Here is an 8,802-nt window from a genome sequence, read left to right as displayed (position 1 = left end):
CAATACACATAAAACTGCCATTAAATCAAAGAAATCAGTGAATTAGACAAGTCCAAGATGATTACTGCATCATCACAACACCCAGAAATCCTGATCAACTTCATGTTAGCTTTTTCCTGCCATAACAAACGTGTTTTATAAACACTCAGTTACAGCAGCTAAAGAAAGCTAACATTAAAGAGTTAAGAGCCCAACTAAAGCAGACACTGGTCTCCATAATGGTGACCAGTGAAAGAATATTAAAATCATATGATGCAAAAAATAATTTAAGATCTTGCATTCTTTAGACACACACAGACATCAACAATCAGCATATGAATCTCAACAATGGTGACATTTAAAAGTTTGAGGTCAGAATGCATGCTGGATGCCAGCATAGTACAAAACTCCCAACATTCATTGCAGCTGAATGGTCTTTTTTATTGCCACCATTGTTGAGATTGATGTGCTGTTATTTGATATCTGTGTGTCTAAACACTGTAGCTTTTTTGTGCATGGTGTTTAAAAAAAAATCCTTCACTATAACTGACTGTTGTTAGAACTAATATAAAAATTTATTTTATTAATAATGTAACACAAAATATTAAACAGTATGAGTTCAGTGAATCAAGAGACCGTGTGGTGGTTGTGTATCTTCATCAACACATAACTATCAGCACTCAATGATCACTTTTTTTCACATTTGTTTCTGCTATAACAAATATGGCTAGTTAAAACAAAGGTCAAAAGCTCAACTAAAGCAAACACTGATCTCCTTAATGGTGACATCAAACCAAACATTTTCAATTAAACATCAACATCTAAACTTCTGTTAATTCTCAATAAGATCTTCTGTAGAAATAAAGTGAAACTGGTCAGTAATAAGTGTAATAATGTGTAATGGCTGGAAGTCAGTTGTAGTTCTTGTGTTTCTGCTTCTTTGTCTCTTTTTTCTGTTCTCGTTGTTCCTCTTCAGTGATTCTGCTTATTAACAGCAGGTGTTCATCATTAATGCTCGACCATCACTTACATATTCACTTAATTATCTCACTGAAACACAGTATCAATGTTACTTTTACTCTTTGTAGTGTGGATACTAGAGGATGTTCCTGTGGTGTTGAAAGGGTTAAAGGGTTAAACACCCACAAAATGTATTTTAACAGTAACAAACTGTACATTAAAAAAACAGTTATTTACTGGCAACACTGTTGCCAGAAGTTTACCATAAAATTAAGTTTTGTGGGTCACCATTGTGCTGAAGAGTAGAGCCTGTGCTTAAGTTCAGGAGAAGATCAAGAAATGTTGATGATATGCTGTGTGTTGCTTTATTTAAGAGATGATGATTGTGTAGTTGCTGATTCAATGATAATCTCTTTTTGTTTAAAATATTTTCTGTGGACTCTAATGGAATAAGTTCACAGCAATGAAATGCTCACATGATTAAAATATTATAAATATTAGTTTATAAATTTAAATGGCAGTGGAACAATTTAAGGCAGTCGGTTTCTGCAAATTAAATTAGTTAACAAGTTTTAATTTAGTTCATGGTATCGTTACAGTAACATACTGTAGTTTACAGTAAATAACTGGCCACAGTGTTGTACTGTAAAAAAGCCTGGAAAGGTCTAACAGTGTACATGAGGAAAAATGCATTTTTGGTTGGTGCAACCTAGAATGCATGCGTGATTTAGCAGGTGATCAGTCATTTTACATGCAGTGTGAGAGGTCAGTTTGTTGGCGCTTTTTTGCATCACGCTTAGTGTGAAAGGACCTTTAGATGAAATCAACTGAAGATAAAAGACATTAAGATTCTCTTAAGATCTGATTAAATAACTCCACAAACAGCATTACCAGCTTATAACTAAGCTTTAAACTCTAATGTAACTAATAAACAGATTTACTTTATTTAGAAGTTCTCGTTGAGAATTAACAGAGGTTAAAGATGTTGATGTTTTATTGTTTCGTTTGAAGTCGCCATTATGGTGATCAGTGTTTGCATTAATTGGGCTCTTCACTTTTGACTTTTTAACAGTAAGTTTTCTTTGTTTGCTGTAACTTGAGTGTTTATAAAACACATTTGTTATGATGAGTCTCAGATTCACTGATCACATCCAGTGTTTAATCCTTTATTAAAAGAGTGTTATATTATTAATACCCTTAAATTCTATTTTACCACCACTGTAAAACTACAGCAAGACTTCCACCAGCAAGTTATTCAAGTAACCTATTGTTTTGGAGCTGAAGTTTATATTAATCTCTGATCACTTCAGTGTGTGCTCTGCTGGACTGAAGAAATCTCTCAGTTTTTGTGCATCAAGTACAGTGAAGCAGATACACAAGAATAAAACATGAAATAAAAAAATAAAAAAAATATGAAAAAATGAAATGTATTATAATAAATTGTTAATAATGTTTTTTATTCAAAGAGAAAGCAAATCAACTCAAAAGCAGTTTCACAGCACTCAATATCTCAACACTGAATAATAGGGTGAATCAGGGCAATCTAAAACACTTTACACTTCAGTACTGTGATTGTCATTTCAACACTTCAGATCAACAAATGAGACATGATAACAGCTAGAATAAGACATATTGGCATAGAGCTGCTTGTGATGAGCAAGACATGAACACATCAGATGTAAAGTGTGCAGCATCACCTTTCACATTAAAGCAGTTCATGCAGTTAAATTAACTGATATTGTCTTAAAAGACAGGAAATGTAATAATAAATGATGTGATAGGGGCCATATTCACAAAACATCTTAAAGCTAAAAGTAGCTCCTAACTTGCTGATTTAGGAGAACTCTTAGTGGTAAGATAAAATGTTTTGTGAAACGGCCCCCGAATAAGACTGAAAGTTAAGCATGATGAAACCCTATTTCTCACAAATCCCTTTTCTCATCTTAGAGCATCCGAGATCATTCCAGTTGTTCAGGGTGTGTTTTGTAGGATCCAGTTCAATGCAGTCCTCATCCCAATCATAATAGTTATTCGGCTCACCTTCAGCCCAAAACCTGAATAAAATGTGTCAGATTTTAAATTATTCAGAACCACAAATGTTCAACCAAAGTTTTTATCCATTCAGAAAATAACAACTAAAGAATGTCACAAGCAATTCATAAATCATCAGTACTTGCACTAGCACAATGACAGTTTCAAGAGTAAATTTAGTATAGTAGCTCAAGCAGAAGCAAAACTGCTGAAAAGTAAAAACATTATTATTATTTTTTTTTTTATTATTATTTATAGGTAGTGTATTTTGGGTTTTGCTGCTTGGTTTTGTGGTAAAGCTGTTTTCAGGAATTTTCTGGAAGATTTGATGTTCTTATTTTTAAAAACGAGAATCAAGAACAAATAAATACACATGATTTTCTGGGAGTGTTTTAGCACTTACCCTTGTTTCAGTGGTGAATTATCCACCCATTTCATGTTGCTCTCATTCTCTGTGTCAGACAAACCGATCCACACACTCTCCTTGAGGAATGACGTTATATGCCTCTGTGTGTGAATAAAAACAGGAATAAGTGACATTCCTCTCATGAACACAGGCATTACAAACTGCATTCCAGCAGGGTTGGGAACCTCTGCATTAACAGACACTCACACAAACTCACCTGCTTCTCTTCAGTGTCGATAATGACCAGATCAGCTCCTCGATCCCTGCAGTACTGCCTGCTGTCAGACCAGCTCTTCACCTCACTGGATATGAACAAACCATCTGGACCCCACAGATATCCTAATAGAAACTGAACTTTTTAAAACGGTATGCATAAAATAAGACAAAAAAGAAAAAAAAAAAAAAAGAAAAAAAAGAAATGTACACAAAAACAAACCCTGTTTAGAAGTGCCCAAAAAGTATTGATATATAATGCCAGCAATCAGAAGAAGACAAAGGATCCCGAGACACACTGTGATCAGCACCAAACATCGACTTCCTTCTGAGAAACAAGATGAAAACACAAATATTAATGAATACACTCCATATTGTCAGTTCTGTCATGGTAAATTTCTGCTACAAATGCTATAGCAAACAACAGGCAAGTTTTTGAGAGTTGAGAAGCAAGCTTAATGGCTACTGATACAGCAGCAACCAATCAGCTGTGCCCTATGGAGAATGATGTGATTGCAAGCAGGTTGAACTATCAGCCTGCGCCATCTAGAGTTTCATGACAGAACTATATATATATATATATATTTAGAAGTATATATTTTTTATTTATTTTATTTATCCTTTATTAAACCAGGAAGATCCCAATGAGATATCATAATCTCTTCTTCCAGGGAGACTTGGTCCAGACGGCAGCACACAGTTTCACGCAAAAAAACAAGGACAAAAGTGTGCTCAAACAAAACAGTTCATAAAAACAGGGTCAAGAAAAGCACTTACAAGACTCTTTTAAAACAGTTTGCAAAATACATTTAAAATTATTCAAAGGTGGCAAAAAAACTCTAGTTTAAGTATGTTTTGCATGTCATTCCATGCCCAATGGGGCATAAAAAGAAAAACATACCATAACTGTTTGTATAAAAAGCTGAGAGTTTTGAAATAAAAGAAGGTAATTTACCTAAAAATTAAGTTACCTACCTAAAATATATATCTAAAATATGAACTTTAAAATCAAACTTTGTAAGTTTTTTTTTTTTTTCATGTAAAATATGCAAACAAGAACATATGCTAAAAAAGTAAAAAGAAAAAAAAAATATATATGTGTTAATACATATAAAAATATAAAAGCAGAAATATTAACATATTGGTCTTGGAAACAATGATTGAAATCTAACAGTTCTCATTTCCTGAAACCTCCCTGATGCCAACTCTGCTTCAAATTAAACGCTCTGCTTACTGTGATTTTGAGCTCTTCCTTCATCCTGGCAGTGTCTTTGGAATCCAATTGCGTTCTTATTATTTCTGAGTTTATTTTCATAATAGTCCTCTAATTCCATTATTTCTTTTTGTGTCTTGCAGTACGTTTTGACAGATGAGCTGTAGTTCTTAGAATGATGACTACTTGTAAGCTAAACGTCTCAGCCTGACATTCCCTTCTCTGTTTCTCTCTGGTCTTGGCAGCTGTTTATAAGGCAGATTTGTTATCAGAATCAGAAAGAGCTTTATTGCCAAGAGTGCCTGCGCACACACTGAATTGACCCTAATAGTGAACAAAGAAATGCAGCTGTAACCCCATAAACAAAGCAGCTGCTGTACTTTGTGTTTTCTGAACAGCATTTAAATATGCTGTTGAGGGTAGCAACACACCAACAGACGTAAGTCGAATGTGCATGGCTGTCGCGCATTTTATTTGAGATGTGCGCAGTGTTCGAATTGTGTCAACTCTTGGGGGTCAAAGAAACTGTTTGTTCTTCATTGAACAAGAGCTTTTTTTTTTTTTTTTTGACAAAATAATTTTCCAGGACTTTTGATGTTTTCTCTCATTTCTCATGTGTTGTTCATTATTTTCCAGGATTTCTAGGTTTTCCAGGACGCATGGGAACCCTGTTGAGCTTTGGCCAAAGGGAAGGAAAACAATCATACAGAGAAGTGTTCATTTAAGTCTCCAGCCCTACTATAAAATGATCAGGGTTTATACAGACCCCTTCACACACAACACAACACTCCACCCTCTCAGAATCCTGTTTGTACAGATCTTTGCTCGCCAAGCAATTTCCCTTCATTTACAGAACATCCTTCATATATTTCCTTTGTGCATGTAAGGAATATGGAATATTAGTTTCAGAGAAACTATGAAAAGGTTATCTTTTCATAGGATAATGGAACTCTTAATCCATAACAGCTTAATAAGTTACATTTTATGCTTCTTGTTTATCCATTCATGATATTTATTTAGTAGTTTTGTTAGAAAATTTACCCTTTTCACGGTCTGTGGTGTAATCAACATTTCAAATCTAGTAAAGATTTTAATATTTTTATTTAAAAAAAAAATAATAATAAAATAAGGTGCAGTAAACTATTTTTTGAAAAACACTGTTGAAAGTGTATAAGACAGAGCACCACAACAAACTTGTACATGATCAGCAGTAGGGGGCGTGTCCATTCATGATGGGGGAGGAGAGACTGAGCCAATCAGCAGTAGGGGGCGTGTTCACTCATGATAGGGGAGGATAAAGAGAGTGAGCCAGTGAGCAGTAGGGGGCGTGTTCAATCATGATGGGGGAGGAGAGAGAGTTAGCCAAACAGCAGTAGGGGGCGTGTCCACTCATGATGGGGTGAAGAGAGAGAGTGAACCAATCAGCAGTAGTGGTGCATTCACTCATGATGGAGGAGGAGAGAGAGTGAGCCAATCAGCAGTAGGGGTGCGTTCACTCATGATGGGGGAGGAGAGAGAGTGAGCCAATCAGCAGTAGGGGGCATGCTAATCTACCCAGCCGAGAACAGCTGTACCTCGGCTAGTCCTTCTGACATTTGCCGCTGGCTCAGATGTCTCTGTAGTGGTTAAAAACGAGATATTCATCTTGTGTATAACGGACAATCTTTGGTCTCATGAAATTATAATTTGTATCCTTTATTTGTATCCAAATCGTTTTGGCTGAGGGCAAAGTGAAGTTTCATAACTTTATATATTTATTTAACTTTACCGTTGCGCTGACTTTGTACGTTTGACTGAATTGTTTGCTTGTCTTTATTTCTTATTGTATAGCTTCTCATACTTTATACTTATACTTTTATAATGGTTATTATTGATAATTAAAACTGACTTTTAACAAAAAGAGAGGGTTGTTTTGTCTTATTTCATTTTATTATAGGCTACATATACAGTGAATATAATTAGAGTACATATGCACATATTGCCTGAACCACACATTAATAGGTTTCATGTTTTTTAAATGAAAACGAAAAGAGGCAGGGTTGTGTTTTATATTTTGCTTTTTTGTATAGCCTACATGAAGTGAAGATAATCAGTGCATGCGTTGCCTGAACCACATTTGTGTGGCGCCTCTTGTGTTGTCATTCCCCTTGTAACACGCGCAGGTGACGATTCTCTGTCAACCAATCAACGTTCTGCAGAGTGTAGCTCCACCCTTTTGGTACGGTACTATCGTGCTTGGTACCCCAATGGAAGTGTCCCAAAAAAGTGGTACGGTACGGTTCGGAATTAGGGTACCATTCACAACTTTTGACAATGGAAACGGAAAAAATTGCGTACCGTACTGTACTGAACCGAACCGTACCGCTCAGTGGAAACGAGCCATAAGTTTAGAAAAAAAAAAGCTCAGAGGAATATCACTTGAAAAAGAAGGGTTATGATCAGGCAAGAGCTTCAGGATCTGCATTAATAGAAAAGTTATGTGAACTCAGTAACTGAAACAGAACTCAGATCGAATGAGTTATAGTAAATTTATAGTTCCCAGCATGATAATTCCATAATAATTGTATGATTAAGTGATGATTGAGCATTATCAAAGACACTTGCTGTTAACAAGCAGAATCACAGGGGAAAGGGGAACAAGAAGAACCAAAAAAAAAACATTGTAAATAACTTCTAAAAGTTAGGATAACCTCCTAACTATGGAGTCAATATAATGCCACATATATTTGCAAAAGAATAAAGTAAATAAATAAAGTTTTGCAAAAGAAAAATAAAGTAGTGCAAAAATAAAGATATAATTAATCAGTGACTGCTGTAAAAGAAGCGCATCTCTGAAACACATTTATTTGCAGAGATGATTTTCCAACAGATATTTTTTTTTATGGTCACACCTAATTAATTTGCAACACTCCTTTTATTCTGTGTTTCAGTCATGTGTGAGTTCCCGATACTGATTTCACTTTGCGCTTCACTTTTCTGTGCGTTTCACTTCATGGCATTGTTTTGACATGGGGTGGAGTCAAGAAAGCGGAGCGTGTTCAGCAGGCCTGGTCACACCTCCCTCCAAGTGACCTCATCTGCTCGAGATGCAGATCCCAACTGATCAAGTATGGGAGTCAGAATTATTCCAAATAAATAGATTGAGATTAACAAATAAATGTAAAGAGATTCACAAAAAATAATCAAATATACAAATAAGCAAAATGAGATTTGCAAATAATACATATATATATATATATATATATATATATATATAACATTTGAAGTGGATCAAAACATTTCATCAAAGTTGTCCTAAGAAGAAGGTTCTTCTTAGGACAACGTTGAAGAATTTTTTGATCCACTTCAAATGTTGACTAACATATATATATATATATATATATATATATATTTACAAATACATATATTAACAGAATTTTGTTATAAGAACGTTTTCTAAATATTCAGTGTTGGTTCTTGGGAACGTAAAAAAAGTCCAGTTTTCTTGGCGTTAGAGGAACGTTTTTATAAGGTATAATGTTCCTCAAATGTTCTTTCAACTTAATTTTGATTTAAAATTCAACATTCTAGGAACATAAAATGTCCAGTTTCCTTAATGTTAATAGAATGTTACTTAAAGGTTAGTATGATGTTCCTGAAATATTCTTTCAATCATTCAAACACCTGCTGTGAACAAACACTGAAAGAAAGAGAAATAAGAACACAAACTAGAACTTTCTTCAGCCACATCTTTAGATGAACTGAAGATAAAAGACATTAAATCTCTGAAGATCTGATTAAATAACTCCACAAACAGCATTACCAGCTTCACTTATTACTAACCAGACTGACTTTATTTCTGTCACACGTCTACAGAAGCTCTTATTGAGAATTAACAGAGGTTTAGATGTTGATGATCTATTGAAAATGTTTTGTTTGAGGTCACCATCATGGGGTTCTCATGAGCTCTTGACCCTTGACTTTTGTTGAGTTGCTTCTTTATCAGCAATTGCAGGTGTTT

The 8,802-nt window shown here is 34.7% G+C and overlaps 1 long non-coding RNA gene across 2 annotated transcripts in view; it reads right to left on the bottom strand.

The window, feature by feature from the left end:
- Positions 1-2,377: 2,377 nt before the first annotated feature.
- The window catches only part of LOC127515132 (uncharacterized), a 45,897-nt gene continuing 39,472 nt past the window's right edge, over positions 2,378-8,802 (bottom strand). The window contains exons 1-5 of one of the 2 annotated variants that reach the window (XR_007930763.1): positions 4,824-5,052; positions 3,813-3,917; positions 3,594-3,715; positions 3,374-3,477; positions 2,378-2,993 (exon numbers count right to left, since the gene is read on the bottom strand). This is a non-coding gene — a long non-coding RNA (uncharacterized LOC127515132). Of the gene's footprint in view, positions 2,994-3,373; positions 3,478-3,593; positions 3,716-3,812; positions 3,918-4,823; positions 5,053-8,802 lie in introns of those variants that run through there. The other variant, XR_007930774.1, reaches the window with a different exon arrangement.

Source organism: Ctenopharyngodon idella, chromosome 1, assembly GCF_019924925.1.
Source record: "Ctenopharyngodon idella isolate HZGC_01 chromosome 1, HZGC01, whole genome shotgun sequence".
Classification (NCBI taxonomy): Eukaryota; Metazoa; Chordata; class Actinopteri; order Cypriniformes; family Xenocyprididae; genus Ctenopharyngodon; species Ctenopharyngodon idella.
The sequence above is the reverse complement of the archived record's forward strand: the minus strand, read 5'-3'. Positions and strand labels throughout refer to the sequence as shown.